We start from the raw sequence: 24,997 nt of genomic DNA, 5'->3' as shown, positions 1-24,997 counted from the left end.
CAATAACACTGATGGTTTGTGCTCCTGAACTTGCCACCCACCAAGCCAAGTACCGCTCCAGCACTGGCATCGACCAACAATGTGGAACATTGCCCAGGGATGTTCAACACAAAAACACAGGGCAATACAACCCAGCCAATTTCCATCTATCAGTCCACACTCGACCAGCAGTAAAGTGATGGAAAATGTTATCAACAGGGCTATCAAGCAGCAGCTGCTCAGCAACAGCCAGCTGAGTGACACTCATTTTAGGCTCCACCAGGGCCACCCAGCTCCTGATTGTGTTACCGCCCTGATTCACAACCTGACAACCAGCTGAATCTCAGAGGTGAGGTGAGGGTGACAGCCCAGTCCCACTCTAAGGCCACTAAGCTGATTCCACCCTTGTCTCAGCTCATATACTCTCATCCACCTTGTGTTATCTCCAGACTTCATTATCCAAACATACTCCTGGCCAGCTTCCCACATTCAACCTCCCTGTAATCTCAAGAAAAACTAAATCTCTATTGCCCAAGTACTCCCTTGTACCAGAACTTGTTGATCCATCAAAAGGCTGCTATTCATAATCAAGAACATAGAGCTACAGCGATGTATAGCTTGGAAACAGACCCTTCAATCCAACCCGTCCATGCCGACCAGATATTCCAACCCAATCTAGTCTCACCTGCCAGCATCCGGCCCACATCCCTCAATTTAAAATTCTCACCCTTGATTTAATTCCTGGTTGTGATCATCCCTAGCTCACTGCGTCACACACCCTTTGAGACCTCGACAACCCATTCTGTTCGAGACTCCCAATGATCTGTTAATTCATTACTTCACCAGTGTGGCTGCTTTCACAGTTGCCAAAGCAACACGTTCTGAAATTCACAGCCAAAACCTCTCAGGTCTGCTTTCCTCCTTTAAGACATTTCTCAAAACCTGCTTATTTGACAACGCTTTTGGTCACCTGACCTAATATCACCATCTCTGGCCTGATGTTTAAAATTCGAAATAATATTTTTGTGGAATTATAAGCATGACAATAAAAATATGAACTGTTGTTGATTTGGACATTACCTTCAAATCATCACTGTTGCTGTAATGAATACTCTGTAATATCTCTTACCCAACCACATTGTGGGAGCACCTTCACCACACAAACTGCAGCTGTACAAGAAAGTCAAACATCACCCTCTCCCAGGCAACAGGGCTTTGGCATTTATCACTAGTATCTGTGGAAGGAGAAACACAGTTGATGTTTCAAGGAGTGCAAAATGGATTACAGGGAATGAAAATGGTGCAGAATGAGATAGTCAGAAATGGAAGGAAGATACACTTGCTTATTGGAAAAAGGAATTCTCGACCATTAAAGATTTTCCGGAAAATATTGATAAGCAGCACATGGTCAGGGGCTGGGCGGCATTGAAAAATTAACTTACAAAAATGTCTGTAACAATAATAGTAAAAAACCAAACAGACCAAAAATACACCCATTGTTCAAGATTGAGGAAGCTAGATATTGACAAAGTGGTCATGAGGGAACCCAGAGATGAAGCAGAGCAGTATAAGCTGTTATGATCCCACAGTCATAGAGATGTATAGCACCGACACAGACCCTTCGGTCTAACTCATCCTTGCCAAACAGGTATCCGAACCTAGTCTATTCCCATTTGCCAGCACTTGGCCTATATCCCTGTAAACGCTTCCTAAACATATCATATGTCTAGTTAGATGCCTTTAACATGTTTTAATTGTACTAGCCTCCATCACTTCCTCTGGCAGCTCATTCCACCCACTGCATGAAAGAGTTGTCCTTTAGGCCCCTTTGAAATTTTCTCCGTTCACCCTAAAGCAATGCCCTCTAATTCTGGACACCACCACTCCAGGGAAAACACCTTGTTCATTTACTCTATTCATGCCCCTCATGATTGTATAAATCTCTATAACATCACTGCTCAGCCTATGGCACTCCAGGGAAAACAGCCCCAGCCTTTTATGCCTCACCCTGTAGCTCAAATCCTCCAACCCTAACAACATCCTTGTAAGTCTTTTATGAAACCTTTCAAGTTTCACAGCACCCTTCTGATAGGAGGTAGGCCAGAATTGCACACAATATTCCAAAAGTGACCTAACGAATGTCCTGTATAGTAACATGACCTCCCACATCCTATACTCAATGCTCGAATCAATAAAGGAAAATATACTAAACACCTTCTTCAGCATCCTATCCTTGACTTGCAAGGACTATGAACCTTCAGTCCAAGGTCTCTTTGTTCCGCAAACATCTCCAGGGCCTTGTCATTCAGTGTATAAGTCCTGCCCTGATTTGGTTTTCCAAAATGCAGCACCTCACATTTATCTAAATTATACCCCATCTGACCAATATCTCATTGTAATCTGAGGTAACGTTCTTGATTATCCACAACACCTCCAATTTTGTATGACCTGCAAACTCATTTACGATACCAAATCATTTAAATGAATGACGAAACAAATCCAGAAATAAACATCCATTTCTCTGAGATTGAATGTGCTCTGTGTAAATCCTGCCCAATGACTCTGTACCAGAGAAAGGCTGCACATGCGCCTGGCTGCACCTTGCCCCCTAAAAAACTGGTGGCTCCGCATGTTTCCAGTGAATTCTTGCCCCAAATAAAGATGGTGGCGCGCACCCATGCCTGCAGCCACACAGAGGCAATTCCCCGTTTACTGAAAACACAAGACTGTGATGTTCAAATTTGTGTTTTCCGATGTGCACATTTTGTTTGTAAAACCTCTCCGCTCATACAGAATCTCTCTCACCTCCTGCGGTTCCACAGACAGCCTTGATTTGCGGTTACCTATTATCTGCCTGGTTACTCATTTGTCCTTAGTGTATTTGTACAATCACCTTTGATTCTCCTTAAACCTATTTCCTAAAGCTATCTCATGTCCCCTTTTTGCCCTCCTGGTTTACCTCGAGTATACTCCTACTGCCCCTATACTCCTCTAGGGATTTACACAAACACAGCTGTCTTTACCTGCCATACGCCTGCTTCATTTTCTTGACCAGGCTCTCAATTTCTTTCAACAGGCGGCATTCTGTACACCTACCAGCCTTGGCCTTAACAGGAACATACTGTCTGTGTACTCTCATTGTCGCAGGCCTATGGAGGCAATGGCAGATGAGGATACAGAAGCAATCATTCCCAGTAAAGAGGTAATGTTGGGAAAGATAACAGCCTAAAGGTAGATGGGTATCCAGGCTCTGATGGATTGCATCCCAGGGAATAAAGGAGATGGGGGGGGGGGGGGGGGGGGGGGGGGGGGGGGGGGGCGCTGGGGGGGCGGGGGGTGGAGAATAACAAATAGACTCGTGAAAATTCACTAAAAGTTGGTGGATTCTGGAATGGTTTTGACAGACTGGAAGCTGCAAATGTGGTGCCACTATTTTTCAAAAGGACCCGTTAGCTTAACATCTGTAGTGGAGAAAATGCTTGAACCTCTCAAGGAAGTAGTGGTGAGATATCTGGGTAGAAATTGTCTCATTGAGCAGACACAGCATGGATTCAGGAAAGACAGGTCATGTAGAACACATTTACTGGAATTATTTGAGGATACGACGAGTGCGTTGGACAAGGTGGACTCGGTGGATGTGGTGTACCTGGATTTCCAGAAGGTATCCGATAAGTTGCCACACAAAAAGCTGCTGAATAAGGTAAAGATGCACAGCATTATTGGTAATGTATTATCATAGATACAGGATCGGTTAACCAGCAAAAAATAAAGAATGGGGATAAATGGGTGTTTGGATTAGTGTTGGCACTACAACTGTTTGCAATTTACACAAATGTTTTGGAGTTGAGGACCAAGTGTCCGGTGTCAGAGTTCACATTTGATACAAAGATGAGGTAGAGCAATGTCTGCAGAGGCCACTGTCAGTCTGCACAGGGATACAGATAGGTTAAGTGAATGATCTGGCAGATGGAGTTCAATGTTGGGAAATGTGAGGTCATCCATTTTGGTCGTACGAACAGAAAACTGGATGATGAAATGGTGAAATCTTGCAGCATTCTGCTGTGCAGAGAGAGCTGGGTGGCCTTGTGCATGAATCTCAGGAAGTTGGTTTGCAGGTGCAGCAGGTAATTATGGCAGTGAAGGGAATATTGTCCTTCATTGCTAGAGGTATGGTTATGTTGCAGCTGTACAGGATGCTGGTGAGGCCACACCTGGAGTACTGTGTCCAGGTTTGGTCCCCTTACATTAGCAAGGATGCACTGGCACAGGAGGTTCACTAGTTTGAGTTGGGAGTTGAGAGGGTTGGTGTATGTGGAGAGATTGAGAAAACTGGTTCTATAGTCATTGTAATTTAGAGGAATGGGAGGTTGGATAGGAAAAAATAAAATTATGAAGAGAGTAGATAAGATAGAAGCAGGGAGGCTATTTCCACTGGGGTCGGTTCAAACTACAGAGCATTACCTCAAAATAAGGGGGAGCAGATTTAGGACTGAGTTCAGGAGGAGCTTCTTCAGCTAAAGGGTTGTGAATCTGTGGAATTCCCTGCCGAGTGCAGCATTTGACGTTATCAACTTGAATGCTTTTAAGGCAAAATGTAGATTTGTGAACAGGAAAGGAATTAAGGGTTATGGTGAGAGAGCAGGAATGTGGAGCTGAGGCCATGAAAAGCTCAGCCCTGATCTTATTGAATGGTAGAGCAGGCTTGAGGGGCCAGATGAACGTTCTTGCCTTGTGCCATCAAAATTGGCCTTTGTCCAATTCAGAACCTTAACTTTTCGATCTGGTCTATTATTTTCTGTAAATATTTTAAAAATAGAATTATCAGAGAATCCCAACAGTGTGGAAACAGGTCATTCAGCCCATCACATTGATACTGACCCTGAAAGCCTCTTAACCTGCCCCTGTAACATTGCATTTCCCAGAGCCTGCACATCCCTGAACATTACGGGCAATTCAGCCTGGATAATCCACCCAACCTGCACATCTTTGGACTGTGGGAGGAAACCAGAGGGCCCAGACGAAATCCATGCAGAAAACCCCAATAAGGTGATCATCCCATTCTCATTTCCCAGTTCCACCTAAATAACTTCACTGACCATACTCCCAGGAATATCCTCCCTAAGCAAAAACATAATGCTATTTCGAATCAAAAATGCCACTCCCCCTCCTCTCTTGTCCCCCTTCCTATCCTTGCTATAGCATCTATACCTTGGAACATTAAGCTGCCAGGCCTATCCATCCCTGAGTGATGCCTCTGTAATTGCTATAATATCCCAGTGCCATGTTCAAAACCACACCCTGAGCTCATCTGCTTTCCCTGTCAGGCATCTTCTATTGAAGTAAATGCAGTGCAACTGCTCAGTCCGTCTTCATTCTGTTCCTTGCCCTTGCCTGCATTGACTATTTGACTTCTGAACTGTACCAGCCTCAGACATACCTCTATTCTCACTACCTTCTTGGGTTTATACCCACTCCCTCACTGGTTTAATGCCTCCCGAGTATCACCAGCCAGTCTCCCTGCCTAGATATTAGACACCTTCCAATTGAGGTACAATCCATCCTTCTTATGCAGGTCAACTCTACTCCAGAGGAGATCATAATGATCCAAAAAACGTGAATCCTTTTCCCCTGCACCAGCTCCTTAGCCACCGATCCAGCACCACCTCCTCCTCTGTAATATGGACATTTTTCAAGATGACACCATTTATTTCCCCACATTCTATATCTCCCATGTACTTCTTCACAGTAAACACTAATGCAAAATACTTGTTTCCTATCTCACCCATCGCCTGCAGCTCCACACAATGGCTGCCTTGCTGATCTTTGAGGGTCTCTATTTTCTCCCTAGTTAGCCTTTTTTTTTCCATGTATTTACAAAAGCCCTTCGGATTATCCTTAACCCTATTTGCCAAAGCTATCTCACGGCCCTTTTTTGACTCCTGATTTCTCTTTTAATTATACTCCTACTGCCTTTATACTCAAAAAATTTTTTTGATTGGAATAAATGCAAAATATAACATCTTGACAAAACAAACGAGGGCAGGACTTACACTCAATAAAAGTAGAGCCTTGAGTAGTGATATGGGAACAAAGCGACCGAGGGCTTCAGGTCTTTGAAATTTGTGTTACATGTAGACAGGGTGGTTAAGAAAGTGCTTAGCACACTTACCTTCATTGTTCAGACCTTTGAGTCCAGGAGTTGGGACGTTATGTTGAGGATGTACAGGGCGTTGGGGAGGCCTCTTCTGGAATACTGTGTCCAGTTCTGGTTGTGCTGTTATAGGAAGGATATCATTAAATTGGAGCAGGTTCAGAAGAGATTTACCAGGATGTTGCCATGAATGGAGGGATTGTGTTCTAAGGAGAGGCTGGATAGGCTGGGAATTTTTTTCACTGGCGTGCACGAGGTTGAGGGGTCACCTTATTACAGGTTTACAAAATCAGAAAGTGTTTTGCTGGGGGGGGGAGGGGGGGGGATTCAAAACTGTGCTGCATTCATTTTGAGAAGAAATTAGAAAGATTTCAGAAAAGACATTAGGGTTTTTAAAAAAATTATACATGTGAAATGAACTTCCAGAGGAAGTGGTAGCTGTGAATACAATTACAATATTTAAAAGACATTCAGATAAGTACATAACTAGGAAATATTTGGATGGATGTGGACCAAGCGGAGGCAGGTACAATTAGTTCAGTTTGGAATTATGGTTGGCATGGACTGGTTGGACCACAGGGCCTGTTTCCTTGCTGTATAACATTATGACTCTAATCCTCACTAACTCTAAATTCCTCCATCCTCACAACTCTCCCGATCACTGTCACTTCATCCAGCCTCACAACTCTTCCTGATTTATATAATTCCTCACCAGCCACAGAAAGCTCCCTATCTCATGTCCTCCAGTTTCTCAGATCTCTGTGATATGTGCCTTTCTTTAGTTCCAGCCTTGAGGATGCCCTCATTCACTCCAATTGGTTGGAGGACAAACTGGTACAACCTGGTCCTCCAGTACTGCCCTCTGCCCCCTATTGGCCTGCGCTGATATCAATCATTCGGGGCCCATTGTGAGGTGAGTGGTGGGATCCTCCCTCTCTCTGCCCTGGGATGAGCTTCAACATTCACAGTCAATAGGGGCAGTATCACAGAGCACAGGGGCTGGGGCTATTCAGCCCATTTGGGATGTACCCTCTTCCTCTGGAGATGCTGCAAATCTGTCCCAATTCCCTTCCCCTTTGCCCATAGCCCCCCAAATCTTCCCTTAAAAAGTAAAATTCTAAATCTGATTATGAATAACTGCTGAGTCTGTGTCCAGCTGCCATTCAGACTGTTCCAGATACTCAGAACTTACTGAATAAAATAATGTTCACATATTCACATTATTTGCCAATTACCTGAAAACAGTTACTAAAATTGTGACATTGTTAACAATTCCCCTCTCTCTGCAGATTAGATATCCTAGAAACAAATTTGCACCTGGTCAAAATCACTGCTTAACCTTCTCAGCTCCAAGGACAATTATCTGTGCTTCTGCTAGCTCTCCACAAAAGAGGAACACATCTTATTTTCATTTATTAGTGTCATAGAGATGTACAGCACAGAAACAGACCTTTGGTCCAATTTGTCCATGACAACGAGGAATCCTCAACAAACGGAGTCCCATGTGCCAGCTATTGGTCCGTATCATTGGAAACTCTTCCTATTCACGTACCCAATCGGATGCCTTTCAAATGTTGTAATTGTATCAGCCTCCACTACTTCATCCGGCAGCTCATTCCACACATACACCACACACAGCTTGAAAACTTTGCCCCTTAGATCCATTTTAAGTCCTTGCCCTCTCAACTTTAGTCCATGTGATCTTGTTTTGAACCCAACTAACTGGGGGGAAATGACCCTGGCTGTTCACCTTATCCATGCCCTTCATGACTTTATCGATCTCCATGAAGTCACCTCTCAGTCTTTGCCTCTCCAGGGAAATTAACCCTGGCCTATTCACCCTCTCCCTGTAGCCCAAATCCTCCAACCCGAGCAAAGTCTTTGAAAATCTTGTCTGAACTCTTTCAAGATTCACAACATCCTTTCCAGAACAGGGAATTTCGAACTTAAAACATAATTCCTGAAATGGCTTAATCAATGTCCTGTCCAACCAGAATTTGACGTCCCAGCTTCTGAACTCAATGCATTGACCAATAAATATAAGCATAACAAACACCACCTTCACTAGTCTGCCTACCTTCGACTCTACTTTCAAGGAACAATGAACCTGCACTCCATGGTCTCTATGTTCAGCAACATTCCCAAGGACTTTACCATTAAGTGTACAAGTCCTGCTCTGATTTGCCTTTCCAAATTCCAACAGCTTACATTTGTCTAAATTGAACCCAGTCTGCCATTCCTCACTCCAATGGCCCATCTGGTCAAGATACTGTTGCATTCTGAACTAACCTGCTTCATTGTCCACTACACCTCCAATTTTGGTGTCTTCTGTAAACCCACTGATCATATCTCATACATTCACATCCAAGTCATTTATTTAAGGACCTAATACCCATTCCTGCAGGACAATGCTGCTCACAGGCCTCCAGTCCGCAAAGCAAGCCTCCATCACCACCCTCTGCCTCCTACCTTCAAGCCAGTTTTGTATCCAAATGGCTAGTTCTCCCAACATTCCATGTTATCTAACCTTGCTAACGAGTCTGCTATGTGGAACATCGTTCAGTGTCCATATAGACAACGTCCACAGTCTGCCTTCATTAATCATCTTTGTCACATCTTCAAAAAAACTCAATTAAGTTAGAGAGAGAGAATTTCCCACACACAAAGCCATGTTGACTATCCCTAATCAATCCTCGTCTTTCCAAATACATGTAAATCCTGTCCCTCAGAATCCCTTCCAACAACTTACCTACCACTGACGTTAGGTTGACTGTTCTCTTGTTCCCTGGCCTTTCCTTCCCACCTTTTTAAAATAATGGCACCCATCTTCCAGCACCTCACCTGTCACAAACAATGATATAAATACCTTAGGGAGGGGCACTGCCAACACCTTCCTAGCTTTCCACAAATTTCTGGAATACACCTGATCAGGTCCCAGGGATTTATCCACCTTGCTACTGTTTAAGACATCCAGTACTTCCTCCTCTGTAACATAGACACTTTTCAAGTTATCACTATTTATTTCTCCAAACTCTCTAGAATAGAATAGCATAGTATTTCTCCCACATCCTGTTGTTCCATAAATGGCCTTGTTGATCTTTAAGGGGTCCTATTCTCTGTCTGGTTATTATTTTATGCTTAAAGTATTTGTAGAATCTCTTTGGATTCTCCTTAAACTATGTCCTGGAGATATTTCAAGTCCCCTTTTTGCTCTCCTGATTACCCTCGAGTACATTCCTGTAAAAACGTGATCCTGTACTCCCAATTCCTCCGCCTCTGCCATATCTGCTCCCAAAAGAAGCAATTCCACTCCAGGACATCCCAGAAAGGTTTCCTCTTTCAAGGACCGCATTTCCCTCCCACTTGATCAACAATGCACTCCAACGCATATCCTCCACTTCTTGTACCTCCGCCTTCCCCCCACCCCTCCAACCACAATAAGAATATAATCCCCCGGTCCTCACCTGCCACCCACTAATCTCCATTAACCTCTGCTATGTCTGCTACCTACAGTCAGACCCCACCACCAGGGATATATCTCCCTCCCCAGCCCTTTCTATCTTCTGCAGAGACCATGGGATCTTTGGTGCTGATGTGCTGCCCCACGGATACTTCAGTCACTCGCCCTACCAAATGGCCTAGTGAGATTATCATTAGATGGATAATCCAGACACCCAGGTAACGTTCTGGGGCCCAGGGTTTGGATCCCATCACGGCAGACAGTGGAATGTGAGTTCAATAAAAATTTGGAATTAAGAATCTATTAAAGACCACGAATCCATTGTTGATTATTGCGAAAAAAAACCTCATCAGATTCGCTAATATCCTTCAGGGAAGGAATCTGCCATCCTTACCTGGTCTGGCCTACATGTGACTCCAGACCCACAGCAATGAAGTTGACTCTTTACTGCCCTTTGGGCCCAGTCAGTGATACCCTCATCCTGTGAATGAATAACAAAGAAGGTCAAGTCTTGTACACAACCATACTGTTCTTACAGATAAGTGATCTCTCAGTAAATTTGCTTCTCAACTCCCTGCTGACTATTGGGGAAGTGGAGAGGCGGTCAATAGTACCATCCCAATAAGGGGATCATCCCTTTCTTATTTCTCAGTTCTGCCTGGATGTACTCCCAGGAATACCCTCTTGAAGCCCAGCTGTAATGTTATCCCTAATCAAAAATACCTCTTCCCCTGCTCTGTTGCCCCCTTTCTATCTTTGCTATAGCATCTATACACTGGAACATTAAGGTGCTGGTCCTATCCATCATTAAGTTATGCCTCTGTAATTGCTATAATATTCCAGTGCGATGTTCAAAACCATACCCTGAGCTCCTCTGCCCCCTGCATTGAAACATATGCAGTGTAACTGCTCATTCTGTTCCTTGCCCTTGTTTGCCTTGACTGTTTGATGTCTGAACTGTACAAGCATCAGACTTAGCTCTTCGCTCACTCTCTCTCTGGGTTTACCCACATTCCTTCACTGGTTTAATGCCTCCTTAATAGCACTAGCAATTGTTCCCTTCCAGTGCCAGTACAATCCATCCTTCTGATGGAGGTCAATTCTACCCCACAAGAGATTCCAATGATCCGATAATGTGAACTCTTCTATTCCCATGTCATTGATACCAATAAACAACAGCCTCCCCTCAAAATGGTTATTCTCCCCTTTAAGAATATTCTGCTCCCTCTCTGAGACATCCTTATACAAAAATTACACATTCGAATAATAAACCATACACTCATCAGGTCATCATAAAAGGATTACAGGACACATTGAAGGTTTGGGGAGACCTTTTGAGAGAATGCGACGATTCAAAGGAGAATTTTTAAGCAGCAAATGGGATTGATCTGGAACACAATACTCACACACACAATGCGAATATCCAGATCCTGATATACTGAGTAATTCAATCAGAGTTTAGCAGAATATTTACTGAGATTACCATCTGAATGTCCACCTGTAATATTCTGTAATACAAGTTTATAAAATCTGTCACTATCAGTTCAAGTTAGAAGCTCACACCATCCCCTCCTTATGGCCCAGGATTACTGTACATATTACCCTTGAGGACATCAGCAGTCAACTCAGAGGGAAATCTGTGGGTTTCTAGGAGATTCCAACTTGAGATCTCATGTGACTGAACACAGCTGTTCTTTGACACATTGGAGAAAATGATCCAAGCGTCAGTGAGTTATGGGGAACAAGAATGACTTTCTTTTCTTTCATTCCGTGCTGCCGCTCTGCCTCATCAATAAGACACGGGTGTGAAAGGCTAATGCCTAACGATGGGCACGTTGTCTCCATCCTGACCAATGGGTAGGAAGATCCTCCCAATCACTCCAAAGCGTATCCCTAAAAAGATAGCAACTCTGTCTGCTTCCCACTGCCCAGTGCTCCCAGTAAATGTTTGGAAGAATGGGAAGGGGGGATATCTCCTAGAAAAGGCATAACTGTAAAGGTCTAAGAGGATTATGAAAAGAGAGAGATGCACAGGAGAAGGAGGCAACAAGTTGCCAGATGGGGTGTAACTTGGGAAAAATGGGAAGTTGCTCATTTTGGAGGAGATAATAAAAGAACAAAGTACTATTTAAATGGTGGAAACTGTAGAAAGCTGCACCACAAAGGGACCTGGGGTAATTGTTCAGTAAACACAGAAAGCTACCACACAGTTACACCAGGGAATCAGGAAGGGGAATCGAATGTTTGTTTCAAAAGTTTTCAGTATTAGAGTTTGGAGTATATACCTGAGAGTAACGTGTGGAAGTGCTGGTGAGACCACCATATCTGCAGTAATGAGAGCAGTTTTGGTCCCTTTAGAGAAGGAAATATGTCACTTTATTGGAGGCATTTCAGGGAAGATTCAATGAGATGATCCCTGGTTTGGAGGGATTATCTTTTAAATAAAGGCTGAAAAGTTTGGAACTCTACTCACTAGATTTTGGAGAAAGAGAGGTGATCTCATTGATACAGATGGGATTCTTAAGGGGTTTGACAGGATAAATACTGAGAGGATGTGTCCGAGGGTAAATACTGAGAGGGGAGTCTGAAACCAGATTCTGAGTTACGGAATCAAGAGTTCTGTTTTGGATTCAAGTATAAGGGAACACCGACGTGGGTAAGGGGTTTCAGTAGCAATGGAGCTGGGGTGAGGTGGAGAAAAGCAACTTTTAAAAGATTGGATTTCCTGGTGCTGTGATTGTGTGGATGTCTGATCAAAAGGTCACCTTGGGGTCAGATATAACAGCAATATTGTTGAGTGTCGTTCTGCCTCAGAGTTCCCAGTGGGAGGGAGGGGCTCAGCAGTAAGGCAATGGGTTTAACCTTGACAATGTTTCATTGGAGGAAATTGCAGCTAATCGACGAGTGAGAATGTGATAAGCAGTTTGATAACTGAGTAACAGTGGAGTAATGGAGAGGGATGATGGGGAGGGAGAGCTGGGCATCGTCAGTGTACATGTCAAACCTAACAGTGTTTTTGGATGATATCACCTCCTGGCACTGTGTACGTGAGATACAGGAGAGACCAAGGATAGATCGTTGAGGGACACCAAATGCAAGGAATTCAGAAAGGAAAGGGAGAGTGGAGATGGAGCAGGATTTTCCAACAACGGTGAGGTCAAATATTAGTTTTTCACAGAATGGGAGAGAAGGACATAACCAGAAAAGACCAACAGACAGAACAAGGAACAATATCTATGAAATGGCGAGGGGGAGTGATGAGGCAGCAGTGGAGGAAAGAGAGTTGGAAAGTGAGTTTAGTGAGATTAGGGTAAAGGGTCAAGGTGAGCTCTGATAAGGCTTGAAAAGACACTGGAGAAAGATGTAGGTTTAGGACAAAAACCAGGAACACCACGTGAGGCAGTTTGGCTCAGTGGGCTAGTGGGAGGGAGAGAAGCAGCTGATCGGATTATCTCAGTCTTAGTGACAGAGAAACTCCATGTGCTCCTCACTCGTTGTTGGAGGGGAGGATGGAGGAGACAGGATGATGGACAGTGTTTTACAAAGAAACAAAACCAGGGTTAGTGATATTTAAAATGACTGATCAAACCTGATGTATTTAGCTTTTATCCAGAATATTAAAACAAACGACTGAAGTCCTGGTTCGAATCCCATCTTGGCAGATGGTGGAATCTGAATTCAAGAAAAAAACAACGTATTAGGAATCTCCTGATCTCCATGAAACCATTGTCAATGGCGAAAAAAATCCTGCCAACCTGATAGCGGCCCAGCCAGCTACTCACTGTACTAATCACTGCAAAGTCTCAACACAGGAATGAAACTGGATGGACCAGTTGGCAACTAACACGGCACCAGAAATTACAACCACAGAATCAGCCCTCTCGATGGTGCAACGTCCTCCAGACTAACATATGGATTTTGGTGCCAAAATGTGCAGAGCTGTCTCACAGACTAGTCAAGGAACAGCCTGACATAGTCAAACTCACGGAATCTTCCCTTACAGACAATGACCAGACACCACCATCACCACCAATAGATATCGAGAGTGTTGTGCTGGAAAAGCACAACAGGTCAGGCAGCATCCGAGGAGCAGGAGAATCGATGTTTCGAGCCTAAGCCCTTCATCAGCGTGACCTGCTGTGCTTTTCCAGCACCAGACTCTTGACTCTGATCTCCAGCATCTGCAGTCTTCACTTTCTCCTGAAATCTCTGGATATGACATACCAGGTAGAGGTGGTGGCACAGTGGTGTACAGATAGGGAAGATTTGCCCTGGGAGTACACAGCATTGGCTCCGGAGACCAGGAAGTCTCATGGCTCCTGCTGATTACCACATCCTGTCCTTGCTTGGCTGATGAATCACTTCTCCTTCATGTTGAATAACATTTGGAGGAAGCATCGAGGCAATAAAATGGTGTCAATTGTACTCTGGGTACAGGATTTCAATGTCCACAATTGAGACTAGCTCTGTAATAGAATTACTGACTGAGGTGGTCAGGTCCTAAAGGGTATAGCTGCTCAACTGAGTCTACAGCGGGTGGTGAGGGAACCAACAAGAGGGAAAAACAAGAGTGATCTCATTGTTATGAATTGACCAGATGCAGATACATCTGTCCATGACAGTATCAGTACGAGCGACCATCACACATTCATTTTGGAGACAAAGACTTGCCTTAAAGTTGAGAAAAACCTCCATTGTGTTGAGTGACACTATCACCGTTCTAAATGGGACAGACTTTGAAAAGATGTAGGATCTCAAACTGGATCTCTCTGAGGCACTGTGGGACATCAACAGCAGCAGAACTGTACTCCAGCACAATCTGTATTCTCATGGGTTTGCAAATCCTGCTCGCACCCATCACAATGGACAGGAAAGGAGGGCATGCCATGAGCAGCACCAGGCAGACTTAAAACTGAAGTGCCAACCTGGTGAAGCCATAAAACAGAACTACCAGCATATCAAACAGCATCAGCAGCAAGCAACAGAGCTAAGTGATCCTACATCCAATGGAACAGATCGGAGCTCTGCAGTTCTGCTACACCCAGTTGTGAACGGTGATGGACAATTAAACAACTCACTGAAGGAAGCATCACGGACATCCCCACCCTTACTGATGGAGGGGCCTCACACACCCATGCACCAGATAAGACGACAGCATTTGCAGCAATCTTCAGCCAGAAGTGCAAAGCGGGATGATCCATCTCAGCCTTCTCCAGTGGTTTCCAACATCACAGATGCGAGTTTTAAGCCAGTTTGATGCAGTTTGAATAACATCAAGAAATGGTTAAGTAGTGCAAAGGCTACGGGCCCTGCCAATATTCTGGCAATAATACTGATATCTTGTGCTCCAGAACTTGCCACCCACCAATCCAAGTACCGCTCCAGCACTGGCATCTACCGACAATGTGGAACATTGTCCAGGGATGTTCAACACAAAAACACTGGGCAATCCAACCCAGGCAAGTTCCATCTATCAGTGCACACTCGACCAGCAGTAAAGTGATGGAAGATGTCATTGACAGGGCTACCAAGCAGCAACTGCTCAGCAACAGTCAGCTCAGCGACACTCATTTTAGGCTCCACCAGGGCCACTCAGCTCCTGATTGTGTTACTGCCCTGATTCACAATCAGGCAACCAGCTGAATCCCAGAGGTGAGGTGAGGTGAGAGTGACAGCCCAGTCCCACTCCAAGACCACTATTTCTAGCTGATTCTACCCTTGTATCAGCTCATATACTCTCATCCACCTTGTATTATCTCCAGATTTCATTTTCCCAACACACTCAGGGCCAGCTTCCCACATTCAATCTCCCTGTAATCTCAAGAAAGTCTAAATCTCTGCTTGTTGATTCATCAAAAGGCTCCTAATTATAATCAACAGCATACAGCCAGAGAGATGTACAGCAAGGAAACAGACCCTTCGGTCCAACCCGTCCATGCCGACCAGATACCCCAACCCAATCTAGTCTCACCTGTCAGCACCTGGCCAATATCCCTCAAATTAAAATTCTCACACTTTATTTAATTCCTGGCTGTGATAATCCCTAGCTCCCTGCACCACACACACTTTGAGACCTCGACAACCCATTTTCTTCGAGACTCCCAACCATTTGATAATTCATTACTTCACCTGTGTGGCTGTTTCTACAGTTCCTGAAGCAGCTTGGTCTGAAATTTGCAGCCAAAACCTCACAGGTCTGCTTTCCACCTTTAAGACATCCCTCAAAACCTGCTTTTTGGCAATGCTTTTGGTCACTTGACCTAATATCTCCATCTATGACCTTATGTCTAAAGTTCTCAATCGTACTTTTGTGAAATTATTAGCATGATAATAAAAATACAAACTGTTGTTGATTTGGACATTATTTTCAAATTATCACTGTTGCTGAATGAATAATCTATAATACCACTTACCCAACCACATTGTAGGAGCACCTTCACCACACAAACTGCAGCTGTACATGAAAGTCAAACATCACCCTCTCCACAAGCAACAGGGCTTTGGCATTAATCACTGGTATCTGTGGAAGGAGAAACACAGTTGATGTTTCAGGGAGTGCAAAATGGATTACAGGGAATGAAAATGGTGCAGAATCTGATATTCAGAAATGGAAGGAAAATACACTTGCTTGTTGGAAAAAAGAATTCTTGACTGTCAAAAATATTCAAGAAAAAAGTAATCTGATAATAGAGTAGTACATGGTCAGGGGCTGGGCTGCAGTGAAAAACTCATTTACAAAGGGTCTATAAAAGTAATAATACAGGAGTAAACAGACCAAAAATACACCCATGGTTCGAGATTGAGGAAACTAGATATTGACAAAGTGGTTATGAGGGAGCCCAGAGGTGAATCAGAGCAGTATTGGCTGCTATGGTCCCAAAGACATTATACTAGAGAAAGGCTGCACATGCGCCTTGCTGCACCTTGCCCCCTACAAAGATGGCGGCTCCGCACGTGTCCAGTGAATCGTTGTCCCGAATAAAGATGGCGGCGCTTACTCAGGTCTGCAGCCGCACTGAGGCCATTCCTCATTTACTGCAAACACGGGACTGGGACGTTCAAATTTGTGTTTTCCGACGTGCACAATTTGTTTGTAAAACTTCTCCGCTCATAGCAGCACAGTTTTTCTCCCGTTTCCCTGTTTATTTCTTTCCTTACCGTATCCTTTCTCTCCATAACTTCGCGAGCATTCATTCCAGCGACTCTGCGCCGCGCGCGAGGGTGATCACATGGTTTAGTTTAGCCCCGCCCTTCATTCACTTTGATTGGTTGGAGGACCAACATCCCGCTAGGTCCTCCAGCTCCGCTCACCGTCCTTTCATTGGTCCGGTGCTGACATCAATCACCCTCGGGTCACTTTGTTGGCTAGAGCATGCGCAGTGTGTCCTGCTTTTGCAGATATGTTGGGTAATGTGATGGGAGAGTTCACTGAGGGTCAGGATCCCTTTGTGTGAGCTCTGCAGTAGATTTCCTTTATTCATGGAGGGAATTGCCTTCCTACTCATGTCTGTATAGCTGTGATTGATGAATCAATGCCATCTGAATCAGTACATAAACACCCCATTTTCACTGCTTTTCACAACATCTGAGATCTTTAGCACATTGTATCACACTCTTCTTTAGAAACAAAAACACATGAAACGGAGCCTCAAGGAATCGGAGCAGGAGTAGGGCATTCATCGCCTTCAGCTTGTTCCCCCATTCGATCAGATCATGGCTTGGCCAATCCAGACCTCAACACCTCTTTTATGCTTGATCCGCATAGCCCTCAACTGCTCAATATTTCAAAAATCTATCTGCCCTCTTTTAAAATAATTTGAGACAGAGTCACGGATTCCCTACTATGTGGAAACAAGCTCTTAGTCCAACAAGCCAGAACAACCCTCCGAAGAGTAACCCAACCATTCCCCTCCCACATTTAACTTTCACAATTGTTTGGGCGAGAAAATTCTAGCCATTCACTGAGAGAAAAAATACTTTCCTTTTTCTAAAATGAATGTTCCCTTATGTAATGTCCCCTGGTTTGAGACTTCACTGGTGCTAGAAGATCTAGTCAACATCTACCCTGTCAAGCTCCTCAGAATCTTGTTTCCATTAGATCACCCCTGCTTATCAATTCTTGATCGGTCAACCCTTTTGTCCTCAAAGCAGCTAAGTGAATCTTTTTTGAATGGTGTCCGATGTTAGTTTATCCTTTATTAAATATGGGAGCTAACATTGTATACAGTACTCCAAGTGAAGACTAAGCAACAGCCAGTGTGGTTAACCAATCCTCAGTCCATGCTAATACATTACCCCGATACCACAAGCTCCAAAATTGTGCAATTAACTTTTATGTAGCACCTTATCATTTACACTTTTAAAATCCAAATCCAGAACATCATTCGATTACCCTTTATCAGCCCTGCTTGTTATCTCCTCAATGAACTGTCGCTAAATTTGTCAAATATAGTTTCTCTTTCACAAAACCCAGTCTACCATGTTTAATGATAAGCTTTTCCAAATGTCCTGCAATTTCTTTCTTTAATATTCGACTCTGTAGATTCTTTCAGTAGATTTGCAAAGTATAATTCCCCTCTCTTAAATCCATGCGGACTCTGTCCAATCCTGTCACTGTTCAGTAAGAAACTTGACTGTACTCCAATATAGGTAATAAATGTATCTGTATTTATTTTTAAAAATTGATTACTTATAAATGCTGGACCCATGCAATATCAATAAATTAGTGACTCTGAATTTGGGTTATAATGTTTTTTTTTGTTAATTCCTTTTCGTACTGTGTTATGCAGACAGCACCAAGCGATCACTCTTAATTGTGAGTAACTTTGAAAATAATATATTTTAAAAATGACATGCCAAAATGCTGCCTCATTATTGTGCAAGGAGGATTTTGCATTCAATAGGTTGCAGATAAAACTGAACTGATCTTTGGTGTAACCTGCAGTCTGGCCAAATTGCAGCAAAGTGGCAACTCTGTTGTCAAATTCTTACTTGACACTGCCCAAGGCGATACTGATGGGACTTCACTTTGCCATTCTTGTTCACCAGCTTTATTTCCAGGTTTACTTGTATAATCATTCTAGAGCTTGTAAGTTTAGACAACTTCTCTTTTAGGTACATATGTAAATATCATACTGAAATGTTGCACTGAATGGTACCAAATCTGAAATTAGTCTCTAATCTGATAGTAACATGCTCTGACCCTTCTACATATGTATTGGCATAAGTCTATGCCAGTTATTTTTCTGAAGCCTGTGATTCCTGATGAAGGGCTTATGCACGAAACATCAACTCTCCTGCTTCTCGGATGCTGCCTGAGTTGCTGTGCTTTTCCAGCATGACACTTTTCGACTCTGATGTCCACTTCTTTGGTCATCACTTTTTCCTTTGATCAACAAAAATTATTCTTGGTTTAATCTTCTCAAAGTGCAATACGAACCAATTCATGAAATTCAGATATCTCACATGTACGTTAACTGTCTGAAGGCTAAGACATGAGTAAATTATTGTCAGTAATTGAAACCGTGCTGACAAACCTGTGCAGTATCAGTGCCTCACCTTTACAGTGTTCCCAGATATCGCACAGCTGCAGTATTTTGTTTTGCACTCAGCTATATGTTGTTCTCACTTGTTTCTTTGTGAAAGATTACAAAATTAACTTGGATGAATGAACTTATGATTTCTTTAACCAATGTTGGGAGAAAAAAAAGTCAGTATTTCAACTGCTGTTAAAGTAAAATAAACTGATAATCAGTAGAAAGGGTTAAAGATGGACATGGATCAAATGCTGGCAAATGGGACTAGATTAATTTTGGAGATCTGGTCAGCATGGGCAAGTTGGACTGAAGGGTCTGATTTTGTGTTGTACAACTGTGACTTCATTCTCTCAATTATTCAAGAAGTTGAATACTTCGAGGAGGAAAAGGAGGATTTATGCAGAGAATGCACTTGAAATGATGATTGAGGTATATCACATTGTTTCATGACCTTTTCCTCTGAGTTCTTCAATGAACAAACTTGTTTTATTATCTGAATAACTATGTATCATGTGATTTGTTTCACACAAAATATTTTGTTAGGATCTGGTGGACTATTAAGAAGTGTTCATGTTTAAAACTTAGGCAGCATGATTGTTAAGCAAGAAAAGGTTGGCGTTTTACTCCCACTGAATCATTGCTCTATAAAAGGTAACAAGCTTTTTATCTGTTCTGGGCACATACTATATGGAAGTCAATTCTGAAGGAAAAAATCCTCGTCGGTAATGTTCCCACGTATGTGGAGTAATTGCTTCTGGTCAGTCTTCAGGTTATAGAGGCTCAGAAAGAAATGAGTTGGCCAAAGTTAGCAACATCATTTGGATGGATTATGCACATTAGGGAAACTTGCCGGATCTGTCGAAGAAACACGTGTTTCAGAGTGTATGCAATAAACCTGAACATTGTTATTTTTTTCACAGAGTTTGTGACCCGACTGGAGCAGCAATGAAGCTCGTATTGTTTTTTAAATTTCCGAGCTTGCCAAATTATTGTTGGTAAATGCAGGTGACTTTATCAAAGCACATTTCACACTCCCCAGCTAGGAATTTGATCCCAATTCTGTCAGTCCATCCATTCCTATGGATAACAGGTATTTTAAATGTGAGCACTCCATTTAACTATTTGAATTGAATACTTCAGTGGTTACGTCCTCTTGGACTCTTAATTTCAAATTACTCAATGTGATTTTTTTGTCCCTCCTGAATTTGCCAAGCACTGGGCAGTTCTGGAATATTCCAAATATTTACAATAGATGCATTCACACTGTTGAAGGCAATCTGGTCAATTTGAATACCATTCGGGTAGTCAACAACAATACATAAGTAACTTTATGAATTGCTTACTGTACACCAACAACACAAGCCAAGTATTAGTGAAACCACAGATTGATTCCCATGGATCCCCAAATCTAAACAGTGCATTCCAGATATGCTCACGATCACCATCTGGGAGCAGTCTCCCAAAGTGCTCCCAGAATTTAGAAAGCACACACACTGCCCTCCAAAGATAAATCTGCTGTCACAGGCTTCACTCTGATTGTATATAATGGCATTTATTGTCCAGTTCTTTAATGTGACAATTGATTTCACAAACAATTTATAAAATACTTTAAATCCTGAAGAAATGTGATGTCAGCCCTTTGTAGAAGTGAATGGAAAGTGTGATGTTTGCTTGACCTTTGGCTCTATGTACCAGGCCGAACTGAATCTTTAGCAAGATGTGGGATATTTCCCACACACTTTGCTTTTTTAAACAAATATTATGCTCTGAGATTTAAATCAGGTTTAATAAAAATCCTTCCAAAAATTGAGTTTGACTTCAGCTCCTTGGAAGAGACATGCTCTTGGCCTTCAATTTTGTGACATGTGATCATTCTTTGGTAAAGGTGGCTGTGTGAAACACTGCAGGATGTTGTGCTGAAGTGCCTCATTGGGTGGAGGAGCTTTATTACTGGTGTAACTTGGCTAATTTTGAGATGGAATATTATTTTGAGTTAAATCTTGTTTTTAAACTGAGACGTGCTTGTGTAACTCAAGTGTGGAAACTATGCTCATGTTTGCAATGAACCTTTCACTTTCAGAGATTAGTATTTTTCCGATCGGTTTTGTAAATAAAGTTCACTATAGAAAGCACAGTGCTGGAGAACTGCAGGTCCAGCAGCATCTCTGAGGGGAATAAAACATTGGAAGCTCCAAGTCTCATGATCATTTGTCCGTTCAGACAAAGAGTCACTGAAATTGAAATGTAACATTATTTTTCTCTTCACCAATGCCCTCAGAACTGCTGAGGTTCTCCAGCACTTTGTTTCTGGGGTTCAGATCTCCAGCACCTGCAGTTTATTGTTTTGTTATAGATCCTATGATTTGACTTGGGGAGCGAGAGGCAGCAACTGTGATCAATTTGGATAAAACTCCCCAACCATGGAAAACAAACACATAGTTCTTTATACTTTGCAAACAATGACTGTAAATAAGAAATGCGATTAAGCTAAGTGCAAGATGGTATACCACCTGCCTTGTCTCAAACTTGCTACTCATTTTTGAGGACTAATCTGTCAGAATTGTGTTTGCTCCCTTCCTTTGAGATCACAGTCCACAAATGTCCCAGTTCCAATTCCTGGGCCGGGCCCAGGGTACCACATTGCAGTGGGGTGAGGAGATTTGTGTCAGCCTGAAGTTTTTGTTAATAACAACCTTGCAGGTTGAAGTTGACGGTTTTGACGAATATTGCATCTTCAAACTTGGAGGAAATCCTTCCGAATGTATTGATTAACTGGACTGAGCCTGTTTGCATGCTGCCCTGTTAGTAGTGCTGTAATATTCTCAGTTAATAATCACACAACACCAGGTTACAGTCCAACAGGTTTAATTGGAAGCACACTAGCTTTCGGAGCACCGCTCCATCAGGTGATTGTGGAGGGCACAATTCTAAGGCACAGAATTTATAGCAAAAATTTAGTGTGATGTAACTGAAATTATCCATTGAAAAATACCTTGATTGTCTGTTGAGTCTTTCATCTGTTCGAATACCATGATAGTTTCACTTCTTTCATGTGTAAATCACAAAACCTTTTTTCAAAAGTTGCATTCCTGACAGTGGCCCATCAAATCACTCATTGTATTAATCACTGCACAGTCTCAACAAAGGAATGAAACTGGATGGACCACATTACATCTACTAATGCACTGGAAAATACAACAACACAATCAGCCCTCTTGACCCTGCAACTTCCGCCTCACTGTGGGCCAACAGCAGCAGCAGAACTGTACTCCAGCCCAATCTGAAATTTCATGGCCTGGTATATCCCCATTCAACCATTAACATCAAGCCAGGGGATCAACCCTAGTTCAATGGAGAGTTCCACAGGAGCAATACCAGGCATACCGAAAAATGTGGTGCCAACCTGGTGAAGCTACCCAACCTGCATGCCAAACAGTGCAAGCAAACCAAATAGAACTATGTGATCCAACAACCAATGGATCAGCTCTGAGCTCTGCAGTTCTGCCACACCGAGACAGGAATGGTGATGGACAATTAAACAACTCACTGCAGGAAGCATCACAGATATCCCCACCCTTACCGATGGAGGGGTCTCACACATCCGTGCAACAGACAAGACAACAGATTTGCAACAATCTTCAGCCAGCAGTGCCAAATGGATGAGCCTTCTACATTGGTCCCTGACATCACACACGTGAATCAACTTGGTTGAAAACTTATTTCAAATCAGATCAAGAAATGGAGAAGTAGTGTAAAGGCTGTCAGCCCTACCAACATTGTGGCAATAATACTGATGGCTGTGCTCCAGTAATTGCTGCTCACCAAGACAAGTCCAGCACTGTCACCTCCTGACATTGTGGAACATTTCTCAGGGATGTTCAACACAAAAACGCAGGACAGAGCCAACCCAGCCAATTTCCCTCCATCAGTCGACACTCGCTCAGCAGTGAAGTGACGGAAGGTGTCATCAACAGTGCTGTCACGCAGCTGCTCAGCAATAACATTCTGTGACACCCAGTTTGGGTTCTGCCAGGACCACTCCGTTCCTCCGTTCACAAACTGACAAACAGCTGAATTCCAGAGGTGAGGTGAGGGTGACAGCCCAGTCCCACTCCAAGGCCACTATTTCGACTTCAGTGATATCACCTGACCTCACCACAGTCTCAGCTCATTTACTGAAACTCTCATTCATTTATTTTGTTAACTCTAGATTTCATTATCTAAACCCAGTCCTGGCCAGCATTCCACAATCATCCTCCCTTTAATCTCCAGAATATTGAAAACTCTACCGCCCAAAAGCTCACTTGTACCAGAACTTGCTGATCCATCAAAAGGCTCCCATTTATAAGCAACAGCAATTTACTTTCACACACTTTATTTAATTCCTGGCTGTAATCATTCCTATCTTCCTGCACCACACACCCTTTCATATCTCAATAACTTATTTTAGTTAGACTCCCAATGATGTGTTTATTTGTGAGTTCAGCTGTGTGACTCTTTCTATAGATTCCAAGGCAACACGGTCTGGAATTCCCACCCTCTAAGATCTGCTTTCTTCCTTTAAGGCATTCCTGAAAAATTGCCTATTTGGCAATGGGTTTGGTCACTGGACATAATATTCTCCAGCTGTGGCCTTATGTCAAAAGTTCTCAATATTTTTGTGAAATTAAAAACATGTTGATTTGTACAGGTATATTCTACTTTTCACTATCGCTGAGTGAATACTCTGTAATGTCTCTTACCCAACCACATTGTGGGAACGCCTTCACCATTCAAACTGCAGCTGTACAAGGAAGTCAAACATCACCCTCTCCACAGGCAGCAGGGCTTTGACAATGATCACTGGTATCTGTGGAAGGAGAAATACACATGATGTTTCAGGGGGTACAATATGAATTATAGGGAATGAAAATGGTGCAGAATTTGACTGTCAGAAATGGAAGAAAAATCCACTCACTTATTGGAAAACAAGAATTCTTGACTGTCAAAGATATTGTGGAAAAAATAACCTGATAATGGAGCAGCATACAGTCAGGAGTCGGGCAGCAGTGGACAATCCATTTACAAAAAGGTCTGTGAACATAGTAGTAAAATACTAAACATGGCAGAAATACACTCATGTGAGACTGAGGAAGCTGGATAACGAACAAGTGGACATCAAGAAGCCCAGAGGTGAATCAGAGCAGTGTTCACTTTTATGATCCCACAGTCAGAGATGTCTAGCACAAAAACAGACTCTTCAGTCCAAGCCATCTATGCAAACCAGATATTCTAACCTAAACTATTCCCATTTGCCAGCACTTGACTGACATCCCTCTGAACCCTTCCTATTCAAATGCCTTTTAAATGTTACAATTTTGGTTGACCTTTAGGCTCCTTTTGAATTTTCCCCTCTCATCCTAAACCTATATCCTCTCGTTCTGGGTTCCACCACCCCAGGGTAAACACCTTGTCTATTTACGCAATCCATGCCCCTCACGATTTTATAAACCTCTTCAACATCACACCTCAGCCTATGACACTCCAGGGAAAATGGCCCCAGCATATTATGCCTCTCCCTGCAACTCAAATCCTCCAATCCTGGCAACATCCTTAAAAAATCAATTCTCAAACCTTCCATGTTTCAGTGCCTCTTTCTGATAAGAGGGAGACCAGAATTCCACACAATATTCCAAAAGTGGCCTAACCAATGTCCTGTACAGCTCCTTCACTCAATGCTCTGACCAACGAAGGGAAGAATCGCAAACAATTTCTTCACTGTCCTATCTACCTGTGACTCTACTTTCAAGGAACTATGAACCTGCATTCCAAGGTCTCTTTGTTCAGCAAGACTCTCCAAGACCTTACAATTCAGTGTGAGTCCTGCTCTGA

The 24,997-nt window shown here is 42.9% G+C and overlaps 1 long non-coding RNA gene across 10 annotated transcripts in view; it reads right to left on the bottom strand.

Moving 5' to 3' along the window:
* LOC140471689 (uncharacterized) overlaps nt 1-23,941 on the bottom strand; it is a 61,907-nt gene extending 37,966 nt beyond the window's left edge. For 7 of the 10 annotated variants that reach the window (XR_011957188.1, XR_011957185.1, XR_011957186.1 and 4 more), the window contains exons 1-6: nt 16,749-16,834; nt 16,004-16,110; nt 13,180-13,262; nt 9,985-10,071; nt 6,149-6,253; nt 1,109-1,214 (exon numbers count right to left, since the gene is read on the bottom strand). This is a non-coding gene — a long non-coding RNA (uncharacterized lncRNA). Of the gene's footprint in view, nt 1-1,108; nt 1,215-6,148; nt 6,254-8,879; nt 8,972-9,984; nt 10,072-10,996; nt 11,099-13,179; nt 13,263-16,003; nt 16,111-16,748; nt 16,835-23,868 lie in introns of those variants that run through there. The other 3 variants (XR_011957190.1, XR_011957194.1, XR_011957189.1) reach the window with 3 other exon arrangements.
* Nucleotides 23,942-24,997: the final 1,056 nt, after the last annotated feature.

Source organism: Chiloscyllium punctatum, unplaced genomic scaffold (genome assembly GCF_047496795.1).
Source record: "Chiloscyllium punctatum isolate Juve2018m unplaced genomic scaffold, sChiPun1.3 scaffold_154, whole genome shotgun sequence".
NCBI classification, from domain to species: Eukaryota; Metazoa; Chordata; class Chondrichthyes; order Orectolobiformes; family Hemiscylliidae; genus Chiloscyllium; species Chiloscyllium punctatum.
Note: the sequence above shows the minus strand (reverse complement) of the source record. Positions and strands in the feature narration are given on the sequence as shown.